The sequence below is a fragment of the Triticum dicoccoides genome, chromosome 6A, assembly GCF_002162155.2.
Source record: "Triticum dicoccoides isolate Atlit2015 ecotype Zavitan chromosome 6A, WEW_v2.0, whole genome shotgun sequence".
In the NCBI taxonomy this organism is placed as follows: Eukaryota; Viridiplantae; Streptophyta; class Magnoliopsida; order Poales; family Poaceae; genus Triticum; species Triticum dicoccoides.
Window position 1 is genome coordinate 456,008,872 of NC_041390.1, and position 20,481 is coordinate 456,029,352.

Below are 20,481 nucleotides of genomic sequence, written 5' to 3' on the forward strand. Positions count from 1 at the left end.
GCGAGGAAAAGCCGAATAGAGTATCAAATGATAACTCAGGAGTCTAATCAGAGTATGTCTATGCGTATGTGCAGGCTTCCCTGCTGGCCACTGCCGCACGTACTGTGGAGGTCTCTGCACTAAAGCAGAACTTGAAGCGGTACAAGGACGAGCTCAGCCTGACCAAGAGGCAGCTCGAAGAGATCAAAGGTAAGAATTACCCCTGTCTATATAGTTAAAGAGAAGTTCAGATATAAAGTAATAGGATCATCATGAATTTGTCAGGGGCCACGACTGAGGTGGAGACCCTGAGGAAGGCGTTGTCTGTGGTCGAAGACAAAGCGGCCAAAGAACGTATTGAACGGGAGAAACAAGAAGCCCGAGTGGGCGAGGTGCAGCAAGAGCTCGAGGCTCTCGCCAAGAAGCACGAGTCCTTGGAGCTTGACTCCAAGACGCGGGAGTCTGAGCTCGCGTAGGTGCTTGAAAGCGTCTGGAGCGCCAAGGCCGAAGCCCACAAGGCCCTCCAGGAGATTGATGCGGCAAAGAATATAGCAGTGGGTAAGGCATTCAATATGCAAAGCAAGCATGTGAAGGAGACCTTCCTTTTTCTTACCCGAGTTCAGAGCTCTCCAAGAGCGTTTGCAGATCTTCCCCGCAGTGTGCTAGATGTTGCAGAGTTTTACTAGGCTGAGGAGGGGAGCTCAACGGAGAAGTTGTTCTGGTCTTAGTGTACTGGGACCGAACACCCCATGTCCTTCAGCGACCAGCTGAAGCAGTTGGTCCAACTTCACAAGGCGGCCGAACAGGCCATCAAGGGCCTTATAGTCCGGATGTGGCTTGGCAAGCCCTTGTCTGACGGCTACTTTGGTCTGGTGAGGCGGCTGGTGGAAGCCTGCCCACGGCTTGAGGTCATCAAGCGATCTGTCTGCATCGAAGGTGCATGCAGAGCTTTTGCCCAGGCGAAGGTGCACTGGGCGAAGCTGGACACCGTGAAGTTTGTGAAGGAGGGGCCTGAAAGTGCTAGTGATCGACTAGAGGGGGGGTGAATAGGCGATTTTTATGAAAGTCTTCAAAACATGGAAGTTTCGAAGACAAACGATAGAGATAGACCTATTACCATGCAGCGGAAGGTAGACTACACTAAGCAAGCCATAGTCAAGTATTCAGAGAAATGAAAGCACAAAGACTAATAGCAGCTAGGCGGTATAGATCAAGATGGAAGATAGTATGAAGCTAATCAAAACAGTAGTCACACAGTGAAGACAAATAGATAATGCAAACATGCAATGACTTCACAAGGACCAATCTGAAAGTAAAGAGATGGGAAGGATGGAACCAGTAGCTCGTTGAAGACAATGATTTGTTGGACCAGTTCCAGTTGCTGTGACAACTGTATGTCTGGTTAGGGAGGCTGATATTCAACTCAGAAGACCACGTCTTCACCTTATTCCCCTTGAGCTAAGGACACCCAGTCCTCGCCCAATCACTCTGGTAAGTCTTCAAGGTAGACTTCCAAACCTTCACAGACTTCGTTCACCGGCAATCCACAATGACTCTTGGATGCTCAGAACGCGACGCCTAACCGCCTGGAGGATTCTTAGTCCTCAAGTGTAATAAGTCTTCAGATAACACAGACAGGAAGACTTAAGTGATGCCTAACACTCTTTGGCTCTGGGTGTTTAGGGCTTTGTCCTCGCAAGGGATTCTCTCTCAAAGGCTTCGAGGTGGGTTGCTCTCAAACGACAAAAGTCGTACACTAACTCTGAGCAGCCAACCGTTTATGGTTGTAGGGGGTGGGCTATTTATAGCCACTAGGCAACCCGACCTGATTTGTCCGAAATGACCCTAGGTCACAAAGGAACTGACACGTGTTCCAATGGTCAGATTTCAAACACACACGACAACTTTACTTGGGCTACAAGCAAAGCTGACTTATCCAGGTCTGGATAAGATTTGCTCTCAATGTCTTTGCTCGAAGACATAGGATTTTGGTTAAGCATCACTTCAGTCATTCTGACTGGTTCACTTGGACCCCACTTAATAGTATGGTGGTTCCTATGACTCAACAAAGAAGAAAAAGAATGATGAAACTACTAAGTCTTCACGCTCCATAGTCTTCACGCGATGTCTTCTCTTGTCATAGTCTTCAATGTGAATGTCTTCACATACCACCTTTGACATCAATGTCTTCTTACATTTTTAGGGGTCATCTCTGGTAGGAAAACCGAATCAATGAGGGACTTCTACCTGTGTTATCCTGCAATTCTCACAAACACATTAGTCCCTCAACCAGGTTTGTCGTCAACACTACAAAACCAACTAGGGGTGGCACTAGATGCACTTACAATCTCCCCCTTTTTGGTGATTGATGACAAACTGGTTGAAGTTTTCAACGGGGAATAAAATATGTGAAATTGTAACGGACAGTGTATTGTCTTAATAAGTGGCAAAGGCTCCCCCTGAAGATGTGCATATAAGTAATTTGCTTTTGGAATGCAAATGCACATGGCAGGTTGTACTTGTGGAGATCCTCTTCAACTTATGACGACAATTCATCATGCATGATTTGATATAACAAAGATAATGACATGCATAATGAAAAATGGACGTCTGCAAAATGACCTAAGTGCGCAAGTTATCATCGCACATGCGGAATTTATCATCGCATCACAGAATAGCAAATAAGTAGCAGACGACCATCGAGTTTAAGTGTTACAACTCAAAGAACCAAATGTATCGAAAAGCGAGTGTCGGTGTCAAAACCGGCGGATCTCGGGTAGGGGGTCCCGAACTGTGCGTCTAGGCGGGATGGTAACAGGAGACATGGGACACTTTGTTTTACCCAGGTTCGGGCCCTCTCGATGGAGGTAAAACCCTACTCCTGCTTGATTAATATTGATGATATGGGTAGTACAAGAGTAGATCTACCACGAGATCAAGGAGGCTAAACCCTAGAAGCTAGCCTATGGTATGATTGTTGTGTATGGAGTTGGTTCTGTCCTACGGACTACAACCCTCCGGTTTATATAGACACCGGATAGGGTTAGGGTTACACAGAGTCGGTTACAATGGTAGGAGATCTTGAATATCGCATCGCCAAGCTTGCCTTCCACACCAAGGAAAGTCCCATCCGGACACAGGACGAAGTCTTCAATCTTGTATCTTCATAGTCCAGGAGTCCGGCCAAAGGTATAGTCCGGCTACCCGAACACCCCCTAATCTAGGACTCCCTCGGTAGCCCCTGAACCAGGCTTCAATGACGACGAGTCCGGCGCGCAGATTGTCTTCGGCATTGCAAAGCGGGTTCCTCCTCCAAGTCCTTCATAGAAGATTTGTAAACACCAAGAGTAGTGTCCGGCTTTGTAAAATAAGTTTTCGCATATTGCCATAGAGAGAATAATATTGTCACAAATCAGATCTGCTGACGTATTCCGCAGTGCGCTATCACACTACGGCCAAGTCCTTTACTCGAATTGTTTTTACTTTTCCACCTCAGCATGTTTTGCGAGGCGGTTTCCTTGGCACGTCTTGTCAAAGCAGAGATCACCTACCCCTTTTTACGGGTTTCTCATCAATACGGACGTGGGTAACCCTACCTGCGCCATTTACCATGGCGCTTGGGAGGCAAGCGAGTTTTATTAGGCAGGTGGGGACGCACAACCGCATCCGCCCATATAAGGGGATAAGGATCCACCTTTTTACCTACGCCTTCTTCCTCCTTTGCCTATCCATCTCCTGCGCACTCGAGCTCCAGCGCCCAAGCCCGCACTTCCCACCTCAACCTTTCTCCAGCGATGTCCGGAGCGGGAGGCAAGTGGAAGGTCTCCACCATCACGGAGGGTGACGTCAAAAATCTTAGGAAGGCCGGATACTTGTCCAAAGACATTGCGCACTGGCTTCCCGAGGAGGGGCAGCTTGTCCCCACCCCAAGGCCCCATGAGAGGTAGTATTCCTTCCCCACTTCCTCCGCGGACTGGGTTTTCCACTTCACCCATTTGTCCGGGGGCTCATGTTCTACTACGGCCTGGATTTCCATGATCTGGCCCCGGACTTCATCCTCAACATCTCGGCGTTTATCGTCGTGTGCGAGGCTTTCCTCCGTGTCCGCCCCCATTTCGGCCTCTGGCAAAAGACCTTCAACGTCAAGCCCAAGGTGGTGCGCGGCAACCAGGTGGAGTGCGGAGGCGCCATGGCGGGCAAGATTGCCAACGTCCTCTGGTTCGAGGGCTCCTTCGTAGAGACCCTAAAGGGGTGGCAAGCCGGGTGGTTTTACATCACCGAGCCACGCGATCCGAACTGGATCGCACCCCCGAGTTCCGATCCGGACCCCCCACGCGGCTCACGTCCTGGAAAGAGACGGGCCTATCATGGGGTAACGAGAAAGAGGTGACCGGACTGAAGACATGCATCCAGTCCCTGGTAAACAAGTCAATCAGGCTTGTAAATGTAGTCCAGGTCATGCTCGTTCGCCGAATCCTCCCGTGTCAACAACGGGATTTTACTTTGTGGGAGTTCGACCCGGCACAGCACCGAACCCTTAACAGGCTCTTCGACACGACATATGAAGACGTCTGGAAGGTGCTAATCAAAGGTGTCGCGGCTCCCGCATCCGCTTCCGAGGACCGCGGATACAGCTCGCAACGTCACGCTAGCGAGGTAAGCTATTTTCACCTTTCACAGGATATTCAGCTTTTTTCATAGTTTAACTCTATGCGGGATCTAAACTCCCTCACCTTTGACAGGCTTGGCGAGCGGTATCCGGACCGATTAACTGTCCGGCTCCGCTGCCCGAAGACCCAGCCCCAGCTCTACTAGAGAAGCCGCTGGCTCCGGCGCCTTATGTGGTGCCGGAGAAGAAGGTCAAGAAGAAGAAGACCACGGGGACTCGAAAGAGTACCCGCAACGTGGTGTTGTCGGACTCGTCATCTGACGAGTCCGAGACGCCCTCCTCCTGTGAAAACGAGGAGGAGGAAGAAGAAAGCTCTCCCCCCAGTGGAGGGAGGAAAGAAAAGGAAGGCCGCCCCAAGGGGGAAGGCCGAAGGGTCCAAGAAGAGGAAGACCCCTCCACTGGACTACGCCCCCGACGCCGACGAGGACGAAGAGGAGTGGCCAGATAGGGCCAGGCGTCCGGCGAAATCGTAAGTGTTCGGATACCAGAGTAACTCATGATATTCTTTTTGTTGCACAACTTTCCCTAATGTCGAATATAATCATGCAGCCCGCCCCGGGCAGAACTCAACGAGTCGTCGAGCGGCTCCCTGGATTCATCGGACGTGAACTCAGTTCCGCCCGTTGTCTCCCCCCGCACTGCGGATGACGCCGAAGTGGCGTCGCAACGAGCTCCGGGGCAGGAGGAAGTGGTCCTGGAGGAGCCGCAGGGCGACCTCCCGGACTCCAGGAGTAAAGGGGACAAGACCCCCCAAGGCTCCAAGTCCGGCTTTGAGCCGTACGCCGTGCCGGAATCTTCAATGATTCTGGACCGCGGTAGGCGAACTCCTTTGAAGAGGAGCAAGCCTTCTGAGCCGGCAGCCTCCGTCCAACCGGAGGTGCCGGACAATCTGCTGGAGGTGCTTGAAGGCGCCTCCATCGACGAGGAACACTGTACTATTATGAGTGCGGTGATCCAGAAGGTTCAGTCCGCCAAGAGCGGGTCCGCCAAGAGGGGACTGAGTGAAGCTTGCGCTAGCCTCCTAACAGGCTTCGAGGTAAGTAAAAAATATGTAAAAATATTACCGCATAGACAGTAGCCCCTGATGCTCTGTTTGGCGTTCGGAAAGAAAAGCCGAATAGAGGATCTAGTAAATTTCGCAGGAGTCTAACAAAAAGAGTCAATATGCGTATGCAGGCTTCGCTGCTATCCACCGCCGCACTGACTGCGGAGGTGGGTGTCCTGAAGCAGGACCTCGAGCGGACCAAGCAAGAACTCGGCCTTGCCAAGCGGCAACTCGAGGAGAAAGAAGGTAAGAATTACCTTACAGAAAAAGGTGCCTATAGAGAGGCGTGATTGCAAAAAAAAACAGGATTGTACTGCTTATTGTAGGGGCCACGACTGAGGTGGCGACCCTCAAGCAGGCGCTATCTGAGGCCGAAAAGAAAACGGCCGCGGAGCGCACCGAGCGGGAGAAACTTGGGGCTCAGGTCGGCGAGGTGCAGCGAGAGCTTCAGGCTCTCATGAAAAAACATGAGAGTTTGGAGCTTGAGTCAAAAACCCAAGCGTCCGAGCTCGCGACGGCCCTTGGGACTACCAAGTCTGCCAAGGCCGAAGCCCAAAAGGTCCTCCAAGAGTTGGAGGAGGTGAAAAAGATAGCAGCGGGTAAGGCATTCTTCATGCAAAGCAGAAATATAAAAGTAAACTACTTGTTACTTACCCGAATCCAGAGCTCTCTAGGGGCATTCGTAGATCTTCCCCGTAGCGTATCCGACACCGCCGCATTATACCGAGCTGAAGAGGGCAGCTCGACGGAGAAGGTGTTCTGGTCTCAGTATGCTGAGGCCGGACACCCTGTGCCCTTGAGCGACCAGCTGAAACAGCTGGTCGAGCTCCACAAGGCGGCCGAACAGGCTATGAAGGGCTTCATAGTTCGGCTGTGGCCCGGAGAGGCCCTGCCTGGGAGCTACTTTGGGCTAGTGCGGCGGCTGGTGGAGGCCTGTCCAAGGCTCGAGGTCGTCAAGCGCTCCGTCTGCATCGAAGGTGCCCGTCGGGCCCTTGCCCGTGCCAAGGTGCACTGTGGTAAGCTGGACGGTGAGAAGCTTGTGAGGGATGGGCCGCCGCTGGGGAAGGAGCATCGCAAGCCCGAGAACTATTATAAGGATGTTCTTGCAGGTGCCCGCCTTGTGGCGGATGAATGCACCAAGGATGTAATTTTTGAATGAACTCGCTCGATTTTATCCTGTGCGCTGAAAACTTGTTCATATGCGCTAAGCAATGCTTATTGAATTTAAAATATTATTTTCTGTGCGGCCGTTTATCAAAAATTGAGAGATGGCGAGTCGTCGGCTTCTGTCCCCATGCCACTAGTGCTGGGGTGTTCGGTGATAAACCTGTGCGCTCTTTTTCCCATGTTTGGGTCCTTCGAGGGAGGCGCTCAGCACGATGAACCAGGCAATCGGACTACAATGCTTGAACACTCTCACTTAGCCATAGAACTTTATAATTTTAAATTTCCGCGAAGCCCCTAGTTCGGAAGACCGAGTTCGGGGCGCTATCCACGCCTTGGCTGGGGTTATCCAGCTCCTCGCTCGAAGCTGCATAAGTCTTTAGGGACCCGAAAAAACCTCTCGAACAGCGACCGGTCTCTCGCCTCATCATGACAGTCAGTTTTAGCTTTCTCCACTGAGGTGCTTAACCCAGCTCAACCGGGGCACAATCGCAGTGGTTCTCCTAGTGCTACCTTAGCCGATATAGCGGAACGTAAGGCACCAAAACATAGGAGCCGGGCAAACCCAACTATTGACCCAAATCATGATTCGGAGCCGATGCATATAGTGCTATAAGTTCGGGGTACCGCACTTGTGAAAGTGTTCGGACTTCTCTCGCCATATTAAAGGGTACTGAAGCCCCTGGCGTACTTGCCGTACCATAGTGCATGGGTGCAACATGTCATTAATGAACATATATAAAGGATATTGTAATGCGAAAAATAGACAAAAAGATATGCATTGTTTATAGAGAGGCTATTTATCAAAGCCGAACGATACAAATAGTGCGGTAAGCAAAAGATATTGGACTATTCAGTATGTCCTGACCAGGGGCAGGCCGCGGAATTGTATTTAAAACAGGTATACCGCTCGCAACAGAGACCACCTGGAAGTTCCATAATGCGGCATGGCTTGTCTGCCTCCCTGGATCTTGCATCGTTTGTGCGGCAGTCGAATTGCCGAACAGGTCGTCCGAAGTATGGAGTCCTGAAAGTAAGAAAAAATAAAAAAAGAATCCGGCAGCCCCTGGTACGTTTTAAGCCATATTTTGGGCATGCCGTTATTGTGCCCCTTCCCCTGTGCCCATGGTATTTCAAGGGCGTAGTTATGTACGCGAGGTACTGGTTTTGCTATATTGCAAGAGCTGGGGTTGGGGCCGCATTGCTACGCTTGCTCAGAGTGTGCCAGGCGGTCCTGCTGTAGGTTACTCCGAGCGCGCTTGGCAGTGTCTGGCTTTTTAATGGCCGGACTGGAGAATTGCCTGAGAAGGCTACTTTGTACCTCCGCTGCGAGAGCCGCCGTATGCTGCTCCGTATGAAGGGAGCGTTCGGTGTTTCCATTGACCGTAATTACTCCTCGAGGGCCTGGCATCTTGAGCTTGAGATATGCATAATGCGGCACCGCATTAAATTTTGCGAATGCGGTTCGTCCGAGCAGGGCGTGATAGCCACTGTGAAACGGGACTATATCGAAGATTAACTCTTCGCTTCGGAAATTGTCTGGTGATCCGAAGACCACGTCAAGTGTTACTGAGCCTGTATAGTTGGCTTCTACACCTGGTATAACGCCTTTAAAGGTCGTTCTTGTGGGTTTAATCCTTGAGGGATCTATGCCCATTTTCCGCACTGTATCCTGATAAAGCAGGTTCGGGCTACTACCGCCGTCCATTAGGACTCTTGTGAGATGAAATCCGTCGATGATTGGGTCGAGAACCAATGCGGCGAAGCCGCCATGATGGATGCTAGTGGGATGGTCCCTTCGATCGAAAGTGATCGGGCAGGAGGACCATGGGTTGAACTTTGGGGCGACAGGCTCCATCGCGTATACGTCCCGTAGCGCACGCTTCCGCTCCCGCTTGGGAATGTGGGTTGCGTATATCATGTTCACCGTCCGCACTTGTGGGGGAAAGCCCTTCTGTCCATTGTTGTTCGGCGGCTTGGGCTCCTCGTCGTTGCTGTGCAGTCCCTTGTCTCTATTTTTGGCCCTTAACTTGCCTGCCTGCTTGAACACCCAACAGTCCCTGTTAGTGTGATTGGCTGGCCTTTCGGGGGTGCCATGTATCTGGCACAAGCGATCGAGTATTCGGTCCAAACTGGACGGGCCCTGAGTATTCTTTTTGTATGGCTTTTTCCGCTGACCGGATTTATAGCCTTTGATTCCGGCATTGATTGCCGTGTCTTCATTGCTATCGCTGTTGACGTGGTGTTTTTGCTTATTCCGACGTGTCCTGCCACTTTTGTCCTTGGTGTCCGAATTACCAGGGTTCTTTGATAAGTTGTTACTGCGAGCTAGCCAGCTGTCTTCTCCCGCGCAAAAGCGGGTCATGAGTGTCGTGAGGGCTGCCATGGATTTCGGCTTTTCCTGTCCCAGGTGCCGGGCAAGCCACTCGTCGCGGATGTTATGCTTGAAGGCTGCTAGGGCCTCTGTGTCCGGACAGTCGACTATCTGGTTTTTCTTTGTTAGGATCCGTGTCCAGAATTGTCTGGCCGATTCTTCTGGTCGTCGGCATCTGGCGGTTGCACGTAAGTGCCCTAGAAGTTGTCGAGGAATGCGGCTTCCAGGTCCTCCCAAGAACCGATTGAGTCTGCTGGCAAGCTGTTAAGCCAATGCCGGGCCGGTCCTTTAAGTTTGAGCGGGAGGTACTTGATGGCGTGTAGATCATCGCCGCGTGCCATGTGGATGTGAAGGAGATAATCCTCGATCCATACCGCCGAGTTAGTTGTGCCATCGTATGATTCGATCTTTACGGGTTTGAAACCCTCTGGGATTTTATGATCCATTACTTCATTCCTGAAGCATAGCGGGTGTGCGGCGCCTCTGTACTGGGCTATGTCACGACGCAGCTCGGAAGAGCTATGTCTGTTGTGTTCGGCCCGACCGGATTTGTTGTATCCGGAGTGAAGATCATTTTCTCGTGCCGTAGGGCGCCTGCGCGATCCGTAGATCGATCTTGTTTGTCTTGCCTTATCCTCCAGTATGTCTCACAGGTCAGGCGCGTTTTCCCGTGCCTTAGTTGAGCAGCATAGGGGCATGGCTTGGGTGGAGGGCTGACATGCCTCTCTGACGCGGCCGCGAGGTGGCCGGTCTGCCATGTCATGCACTGGTGATGTAGGTGCTTCCTTCTCTGATCGGGGTAGCGGCCTGCGCTTCAGGTAACTCTTGGAGGGGCGTTCGAGTTCATACTCTTTGGCCGCAAGGTCTTCAGTCCATCTGTCAGCTAGCAATTCTTGAGCAGCTCTAAGCTGTTGCTGCTTTTTCTTGAGGCTGCTTGCCGTAGCTAAAAGCCTGCGATTAAAACGCTCTTGTTCAGTGGGGTCTGATGGTATGACGAATTCGTCGTCATCAAGGCTAGCCTCGTCTTCGGAGGGAGGCGTATAGTTATCATCCTCGACCTCTCGGTCTGCCACTCTTTCATGAGGGCTGGTTTCTCCATCTTCCTGTGCCGAATTTTGCTGAGGTGGGTGTTCTTCGGCGCTATGCGGGGTAGTATTATCTCCCGTGCCGGAATCACCGTTTTTGCTTTGGCGGGATTTAGAGCGGCGCCGCTGACGCCGGCGCTTTTGCTGTTTCTTGGGGGCGTCGTCCCCCACTGTTCCATCGCCATCTCCATCTTTTGGAGTATCCACCATATATATGTCATATGACGAGGTGGCCTTCCAGCGCCCTACAGGTGCTGGTTCTTGTTCGTCTCCTGCATCGTCGTCCATACCGTCGATGTCCTCGGAGTCGAAGTCAAGCGTGTCGATTAAGTCATCGACAGTGGCTACGAAGTGGGTGGTGGGTGGGCTTTGAATTTCTTCATCGTCCGTATCCCAACCTTGCTGACCGTAGTCCGGCCAGGGCTCTCCGGATAAAGAGAGAGACTTTAAAGAATTCAGGATATCGCCGAAGGGCGAGTGCTGAAAGATGTCTGCGGTGGTGAACTCCATGATCAGCGCCCAATCGGATTCGATCGGCAGGGGCGCGGGGGGCTCGGAGCTCGGAGAGGAATCCGGCTCCTTGGAGTCACGGGCCACGTGGAGTGCGGGGCTGGAGTTCGGCTCAATCGCCTCTAAGATCACAGCCCCTGAGGCAGCGTCCAACCGCTGATCCTCGATCGGTGCAGTGGGCTCCGAATCAATGGTCGGAATCGATGCGTGTGCGGCCTCCAAGGCGCTGTTCGGTGGCAGAACTATATCATGCCCATCGAGACAGTGCGGCGCGCTTGGCTGTGGCTCGAATCCGTCGAATATCAAGTCTCCGCGGATGTCGGCCGTGTAGTTTAGGCTTCCAAACCTGACCTGATGTCCAGGGGCGTAGCTTTCGATCTGCTCAAGGTGGCCAAGCGAATTGGCCCGCAGTGCGAAGCCACCGAAGACGAAGATCTGTCCGGGGAGAAAAGTCTCACCCTGGACTGCATCGTTGTTGATGATCGAAGGAGCCATCGGGCCTAAAAGCAACGACACAGAGGAACTCTCAATGAAAGCACCAATGTCGGTGTCAAAACCGGCGGATCTCGGGTAGGGGGTCCCGAACTGTGCGTCTAGGCCGGATGGTAACAGGAGACAGGGGACACTTTGTTTTACCCAGGTTCGGGCCCTCTCGATGGAGGTAAAACCCTACTCCTGCTTGATTAATATTGATGATATGGGTAGTACAAGAGTAGTTCTACCACGAGATCAAGGAGGCTAAACCCTAGAAGCTAGCCTATGGTATGATTGTTGTGTATGGAGTTGGTTCTGTCCTACGGACTACAACCATCCGGTTTATATAGACACCGGATAGGGTTAGGGTTACACAGAGTCGGTTACAATGGTAGGAGATCTTGAATATCGCATCGCCAAGCTTGCCTTCCACGCCAAGGAAAGTCCCATCCGGACACGGGACAAAGTCTTCAATCTTGTATCTTCATAGTCCAGGAGTCCGGCCGAAGGTATAGTCCGGCTACCCGAACACTCCCTAATCCAGGACGCCCTCAGCGAGAGTTGTAAGCACTTGGCAAAAGTAGCAAAAGGTAAAGCAACCACCCATATGGACCCGCTTGAAGACTATCAACTCATATGCTTCTCCCCCTTTTGTCAGTAATGACCAAAAAGGTTTGAAGACATAGAGCTCCTACTCGTTCCCATGAGGAGTAGGCGAAGCAGCAGGGTCGTCATTGAGGTCCGGTGGTGCAGAAGAACTTGGTGCAGTGTCGACACGCGCTGAAGTTGGAGGAGGTGAAGTTGCATCATCTTCGTCATCGATGACTCTGGCATTCACTATCGCAGCTGAGGACGAATAGTCAGATTTTTCAAGTGAGGGAGTCCGACGCAAGTGAGCATTCCTTGGACGAGTTGAGTCAAACTTGAATCTTTTGGTGAAGCCATCGTCCTGCAGATCAGCTTCAGCACTAAGCAATGTCAAACTCTTCCAAGACCTCCGACAGGTTTCATGAGTAACAAAGGCATTCTTGGTGGCAAGATTGTGAATGCGATTGACATCCACCAAGAGGCTTTGCATCTGACGCTTAAGCCAGTTGTGATGCTTGTCCTGTTTCTGGTGTAGCGCGACGAGAAGCTCTCGGTCATTGAGAACACAAGATGATTGCGCGCAGACAGCTGATAGTTGAAGGCAGAATGAAACTTGATAAGACGCATTACCCATGGAGCATAGAACTTCAACCCAAAAATGTCGGAGCCAGATGCAGCCAATTGTCTAATGAAAAAGTCTTGAGCATTGAAGCTGATGCCATTGAAGATGCAGAAAACCAAAGTCTTCATTGCTCCTTCAAGCTTCGCGGCAGATGAATGTCCTTTGACAGGCTATAGAGTCTTTCTGATGATATGGTAAATGGTATGAGGTAGATACTCTAGGTCTTCAACAAAGAATTCAGATGGGTAGTCAGTGTCTTGAGGCAAAGGCTTCATCATGCTCAACATTTGGCTCATGTTGGGTTCTGGCTTCTGAAAAATGCTCTCCAAAACATTCTGGTGTTGTTGACAACCTAGTTCATAGTATTCACCAGGAGTGGGCAGGCCTGTGAGCTCAATGATATCAAGAGCTTTGGCTTAATGATGGACATTGCCTGTCATCCACTCAAGGACCCAAGTCTTTGGATCCCTGTTGTAGCCTCGAATGTGAAGAGTTGCATAGAACTGTAGCAAAAGCTCTTCAGTCCAGTGTTCCTTGTCTATGACAAACTGCACGAGTCCAGCATCTCTAAAGCAGTCCAACGCTTCTTCAGGCCAGCTATAGCTTAAGAGTCGAGGCGCATATGTGGAAATATGCGCCCTTGATTGTATAAGACGCAGGAATAGTAGCTGCACTGCTGATAGCTCCAGAACCGATCCGATGAAATGCGAGGTTTGGTGTAAGGGTTCTTGGCGCTGTTGAAGAAGGTGTTATGTGCCACGAAGCCATTCACATTGAAGACCCCAGGTGAAGTTGCAGTGCCTGGGAATCTTGGAAGTCTTGGCTTGGGCTTCTGGACTTGAGGTCTGTGCTCGACATGATAGTCAAATTGTGGACCCGCAGCAGGTGGTGGAACCAGAATGGGCCATCAAACCATAACGGGCTGACCACAATCAAATGCCAGCTCAATTGTATGAGGTCTTGGAGGGGGTACAAGAGCATTGGAATTGTCGTTGACATGGGCTTCAGGGGCCACATTGGCTTCAGGTACTTCTGTATTGGCTTCGGGCGCTACAGTGCACTACAAAAAAAGACACATCCGTGACATTTTGGGTTGAACAAAATTTTTTTCTGTCATACATATGACACTTCTATGACGATAATTGTGACAAAACCCGGTATCATCATAGATGTGGTGGGCTCCTACTTCTATGACAAAAAAATCATGACAGAAAAATGGGCTTTTCGTCCTGGGCGGGCCGGAGACGCAGCTACATGACATTCTTTGGGCCGCCCATGACGGAAAAAACCGTGGTAGAAGCGAGGGGAGTTAAATTTCGGGGAGTTCCCGATTACATGGGAGGTCGGGGGCCGAGCGATGCGTGTTTCTCTCGTACATGTACGCGCGTGTGTGCGAGGCGTTGGCTCTAACTGAACCCGAGCAAGGCATTGGGCTCTAACTGAACCCGAGCGATTGCACTACAGGCTACGCGTTACTGAACCCGAGCGATTGATCGATGGCTGTTAACTAAACTAGATCGAGCGATTCCTTCGCTATTGCTGCTAACTGAAGCCGATCGATGCTGCCTCTGGATGAACAGTGAGCGTTGCAGGGGGGGTGGATGAACAGTTCCCAGTGGGAGTGGATGAACAGGACCCCATGGTGTTGCCTCTGGAAGAACAGGACCCCGATCGATCGAGCCGGTTGGGGCTGGATGAACAGGACCTCGTGGAGGGCTGGATGAATAGGACCACCCCGTGGAGGGCAGGATGAACAGTAGATGGTGGAGGGCGGGATGAACAGTAGCCCGTGGAGGGGTGCTTGAACAGGAGCTCGTGGAGAGGGCTGGTTGAACAGTAACCGGTGGAGTAGCGCGCGGTGGAGGCTGGATGAACAGGAGCCCGTGGATGAACAGTCGCAGGTGGAGGCTGGAGGAGGTCGACGGTGGATGAACAGTAGCTCGTGGAGGCTGGAGAGGGTCGACGGTGAAGATGAACAGTTGTAACACCCTCGATGCGGCTATATCTCCTACGTGTCGAAGCACGACTTAGAGGCATAACCGCATTGAAAGCAATGTCGCAAGTAAGGTAATCTTCACAACAACCCATGTAAATAAATAAAAGGGGAAATGATACATAGTTGGCTTACACTCGCCATATCACACAAATACATGAATAACATTACAATCATCCAATACACTCATGGTCCGACTACGGTACCAAAATAAAGATCAACCCCCACATGCGACAAAGTCCCCGATCGCCCCAATTGGGCACCACTACTGATCATCTGGGAAAGACACATAGTAACAACGAGAGTCTTCATCGAACTCCCACTTGAGCTCAAGCGCATCGTCTGGAGCGATATCATCGGTCCCCGCATCTGGTTTTGGAAGTAAACTGTGGGTCACGGGGACTTAGCTATCTCGCACCCTCGTGATCAAGACTATTTAAGCTTATAGGTAAGACAAGGTATGATGTGGAGCTGCAGCAAGCGACTAGCATATATGGTGGCTAACCTATTCGCAAAAGAGAGCTAGAAGAGAAGGCAAAGCATGGACGAACAACTATGATCAAGAAGTGATCCTAGAACAACATACGTCAAGCATTACTCCAACACCGTGTTCACTTCCCGGACTCCGCCGAGAAGAGACCATCACGGTTACACACGCGGTTGGTTCATTTTAATTAAGTTAAGTTTCAGGTTATCTACAACCGGACATTAACAAATTCCCATCTGCCCATAACCGCGGGCACGGCTTTCGAAAGTTCAAATCCCTGCAGGGGAGTCCCAACTTAGCCCATCACAAGCTCTCACGGTCAACGAAGGATATTCCTTCTCCCAAGACAATCAGATTAGACTCGGCATCCTGGTTACAAGACATCCTCGACAATGGTAAAACAAGTCCAGCAACACCGCCCAATGTGCCGACAAATCCCGATAGGAGCTGCACATATCTCGTTCTCAGGGCACACTCAGATAGGTCAAGCTACGAGTAAAACGAACCCTCGAGTTTCCCCGAGGTGGCCCCGCAGGCTGCCCAGTTCGGACCAACACTCAGAGGAGCACTGGCCCTGGGGGGTTTAAATAAAGATGACCCTTGGGCTCCGGAAACCCAAGGGAAAAAGAGGCTAGGTGGCAAATGGTAAAACCAAGGTTGGGCATTGCTGGAGGAGTTTTATTCAAGGCGGACTATCAAGGGATTCCCATTATAACCCAACCATGTAAGGAACGCAAAATCCGGGAACATAACACCGATATGACAGAAACTAGGGCGGCAAGAGTGGAACAAAACACTAGGCAAAAGGCCGAGCCTTCCACCCTTTACCAAGTATATAGATGCATTAAGATAAACAAGATAATAAGGTGATATCACAACAATAAACAATGTTCCTACAAGGAATGATCTCCAATCTTCACCTGCAACTAGCAACGCTATAAGAGGAGCTGAGCAAAGCGGTAACATAGCCAAACAACTGTTTGCTAGGACATGGTGGGTTAGAGGTTTGACATGGAAATTTGGGAGGCATGATAAGAAAGTGGTAGGTATCGTAGCATAGGCATAGCAAAAGAGCGAGCATCTAGCAAGCAAAGATAGAAATGATTTCGAGGGTATGGTCATCTTGCCTGCAAAGTTGTCAGAGTTGACTTGATCCTCATAAGCGAACTCAACGGGCTCCTCATTCACGAACTCATCTCTCGGATCTACCCAAACAAGAACAACAAGCAAAAGGAGCACAATCAACCACGTGCAATGCTCAAGCAACATGATGCAAACATGGTATGATATGCGGGATGTGATATGTGATGCCTATGCAAGATTTGACAAGGAAAGATAGAACCTGGCCTCAACTTGGAAATCCAAGAGTGCCACTGGAAAGGTGAGGTGATTTCAGTTGAAATCGATATAAAGATCACCGGAATCGGATGCACGGTTTGGAAATGGCAAACAAAACAAATATGGCACCGGTCTGCGATAATCAGCAAGTGACCAACTAAATGCATCAAGGTAAATATGTTACGACACTCAAACATGACAACAAAATATATGGCAGGGATCCACTCATGATGCTTGACAAAAGATGAACACTGAACTACGGCTAATTCATCCATTAACTGGTTCAAACAAGCATGGCAAAAGTGCAAATGACAACAAGTTTCAGACTTTGTGAAATTAATACAAGTCTGGAATTTATCATCAGGAAGCACACTTTAGAGCATGAAAACTACATGCTACAGGAACTTAACATGGCAAAGCAAGGCATGGCATGAAGCTACTCAAAGCACTTAACAAAAGTCCCTTAGTGACCTTGAGCCAAAAGGGATCATAAAATACAATTGCAAGCATATGAACATGGCAAAAACACAAACAGATTCAGACTTAGTGAAAAACTGGAGCATGCAAAACAGTTAATGAGTAGGCATGTTTACGAGCTCGATGCACTCACTACAAAGCATTGCATGACAAACTAAGAATACATCCATCAAGAATACATGTCATAGAAGCTATACATGACAAGAACAACAACATAGCATGCACGGATCAATAGCAACATCCTCGGCAAAATCGCTAAACATGTCAACAATCTGCCAGGATCATTTTATAGCAAAAGTAGAGCTCGATTGACTCAAGCTAGGTTCCTCCATAAATGCAAACAAAGACATGGATGGATAGGGCACAACAATTTTAACAAAACATCCTTATTGATCATCCTAAAAAGTGGCACGGATCACTAAGAAACAATATGAACATATGGCATAACAATCAAAACAGAACAAGGACTTCGTGAAATACTAAGTCCCTGAAATCAGCATTACCGATTACGCTACTTTGCAAGCTTGTGCAAGTCACCACAAATATCACAAAAATACATGGCAAGCACCCCTGTAAAGATGGCATGACATTCTACAAAAACATGTAGAGCTCAGGATCATGGCATGCACACATTAAACATGGCAAAAATGACAAAATGCCATTTGCTGAAACAGATCTGATAAATTCATCACATAGCCCTCTTCCAACAGCATTTCGGGCATCAAGATGAGCTCAAATGAAAATGATGCAATGAGATGAAATGATGTACTTGTCGAGCCGAATAGTTTGATATGCTACACGCACGAATCGGAGCTACGGATGCAGAGTTATGGCATGATGAAAAAGCCTAAAAATTACTGAGAGGAGAGGGAAAAGTCAACCCCGAGATTAGGGTTTTCCACATCTGTGATCTGGATTGGCGCACTGTAGCAGGGCATGGAAAACGAGGATCATCGGCATGGACGAACAACGCGACGGCCGGAGCTTGAGGAAGCTCGCCGGCGCGAGGGGGCCCCGCCGGATCTATGACCTGGCGCAGCAGACGGGGCGGCGGGCGCCGGTGGCCGGGGCAGCGCGGTCTCTCGCCAGCGTCGAGGCGGAGATGAGGCGGCACGGCGGAGCTGCGGGCGTCGGTCGCCGGAGGAGAAGGCGGCGGGGTCGCGATGCCACTGGCCCGGTGGGCGGCTCGGGCGGGCCTCCCGCGGGCTCGCCGGGCCGCGCGGTGGAGTGGCGGTGATGTGGGCGCGCGGGCACCACGTGGAGTCACGGGAATGGGTGGCGGTGGTGTCCGGCCGGATCGGACAATGTCCGGCCGCGCAGAGGGAGAGGGAGCTTGTTTAGGGTTGGAAATGACCCGAAATTTTGGGGGAGTGTCTATATTTATAGGTAGGAGGAGCTAGGAAGCTCCAAATGGAGTGCGGTTTGCGGCCACGCGATCATGATCGAACGATCTAAATGATGGAGCGGTTTTTGGTGGGTTTTGGGCCAAATTGGAAGGGTGTTGGTCTGCAACACACACGAGGCCTTCTCGGTCCCTCGGTTAACCGTTGGAGTATCAAACAAAGTCCAAATGGCACGAAACTTGACAGGCGGTCTACCGGTAGTAAAACAAGGCCGCATGGCAAGTCTCGGTCCAATCCGGAAATGTTTAACCCCCACACACGAAAAGAGGTAGAAAGGGCCACCGGAGGACATAGGAGCGCCGGAATGCAAAACGGACAATGGGGAAAATGCTCGAATGCATGAGACGAACACGTATGCGAATGCAATGCCCATGATGACATGATATGAGATGCATGACAAAGACAACAACACACGGAGACAAAAACTCGACACCGAGGAAATAAAATAACTTAGTGCCAGAAACGGCAAGAGTTGGGATACATATAAGGTAAATTACATCCGGGGTGTTACAACAGTATCCCATGGAGTCCCGTTTTGCGGTACGCCACACCCCTCCCGATGAACAGGACCCCCATTTCGACCATAGCGCTCCAACACAAGTCTGTTTCCTCCGTTTTGCGGTACGCCACACCCCTCCCGATCAACAGGACCCCCGTTTCGACCGTAGGAGGTCCATTTCCTCCGTTTTGCGGTACACCAGACCCCTCCCGATCAACAGGATCCCGTTTCGAACGTGGCCGGTCGAACACAAGGCCGTTTCCTCCATTCTGCGGTACACCAGGCCTCGTTTCCATCGCCTGTTCCGTACAAGCCCTCCCAATGAACACGACGCATTCCGTTGCCTCCCCCTGAACACGACGCATTCCGTTGCCTCATCATGAACACGACGACGCCGCTGTTTGTCCGTTCCCACCCAGCCATGTACACGAGCCCTCGCCGTACGTATGCGTGAGTAGGCGTTCGAGACCCCGCCCGTATGTACACATACGTGGCCGTATTTTCTTTCTTGCACCCTGGCCACTATACGTACGTGTACATGCTACGTGCACGCCTCTACTACGACACGTGCGCGCCTCTACATCGACCAATATGTACGTACACGTTTGCGACCAGAATGACAATGCTACGTACACTTTGACCAGGTGGGTTCCGACTGTCAGGCACTTCCTTGACTACGAAGATGTAGCTGGTGGATCCCAGCAGTTAGGGGGTGAATCGTTTTTTTGCCCGGACGCACTTCCTTGCGTACGAAGATGTAGCTGGTGGGTCCCAGTAGTCAGGGGGGAATGTTTTTTTCGTGAAATACAGTGGCCCGTCCGGTGGGTCCCAGCTATCAGGTGGAGGAATCATTATTTTCCGCATAATAAGGAGGCACTTCCTTGCTGCGGCCGTGGACCCAGCTGTCAGCCTCTCCACGTACAGTCCACGTCCGATGGAAGTCGTTCCATGACCACGTTGACCACGCCACGCCGAGAGCACCAGGGCGGTGGACGAAGCGAGGCCTAGTGTAACACCCCGGATATAACTTTCCCAATTTGTACTCCAACTCTTGCCGTTTCCGGCTTTAAGTTATTTTATTTTCTCGGGTTCGGGTTTTTGTCTCCGTGTGTTGTTGTCGTTGTCATGCATCTCATATCATGTCATCATGTGCATTGCAATTGCATACGTGTTCATCTCATGCATTCGAGCATTTTCCCCGTTGTCCGTTTTGCATTCCGGCGCTTCGTTCTCCTCCGGTGGTCATTTCTACCTTTCTTTCGGCGTGGGGATTAAATATTTCCGGATTGGACCGAGACTTGCCAAGCAGCCTTGGTTTACTACCGGTAGACCGCCTGTCAAGTTTCGTATCACTTGGACTTCGTTTGATACTCCAACGGTCAACCGAGGGACCGAAAAGGCCTCGTGTGTGTTGCAGCCCAACACCCCTCCAAGTTGGCCCAAAACCTACCTAAACCCTCTCCATCATCTAGAGCGTTCGATCACGATCGCGTGGCCGAAAACCGCACCCCATTTGGACTCTCCTAGCTCCATCTATGCCTATATATACCTCCCCCATTCCAAATCTCGGATCCCCTCTTCAAAACCCAAAATTCCGTCTCCGCCGCCGCCGGACGTGTCCGAACGGAGCCGGACGTGTCCGCCCAGCCCCGCCGCTGCCATGTGTCGCCACCCTGTTCGCCACCGCCCGTGCCCACATCGTCGCGCCGCGCGGGCCCGCAAGGCCCGTGGCCGGCCCTCCCCCCGCCTAACTGGGCCGAGCCGCCCCAGCCGG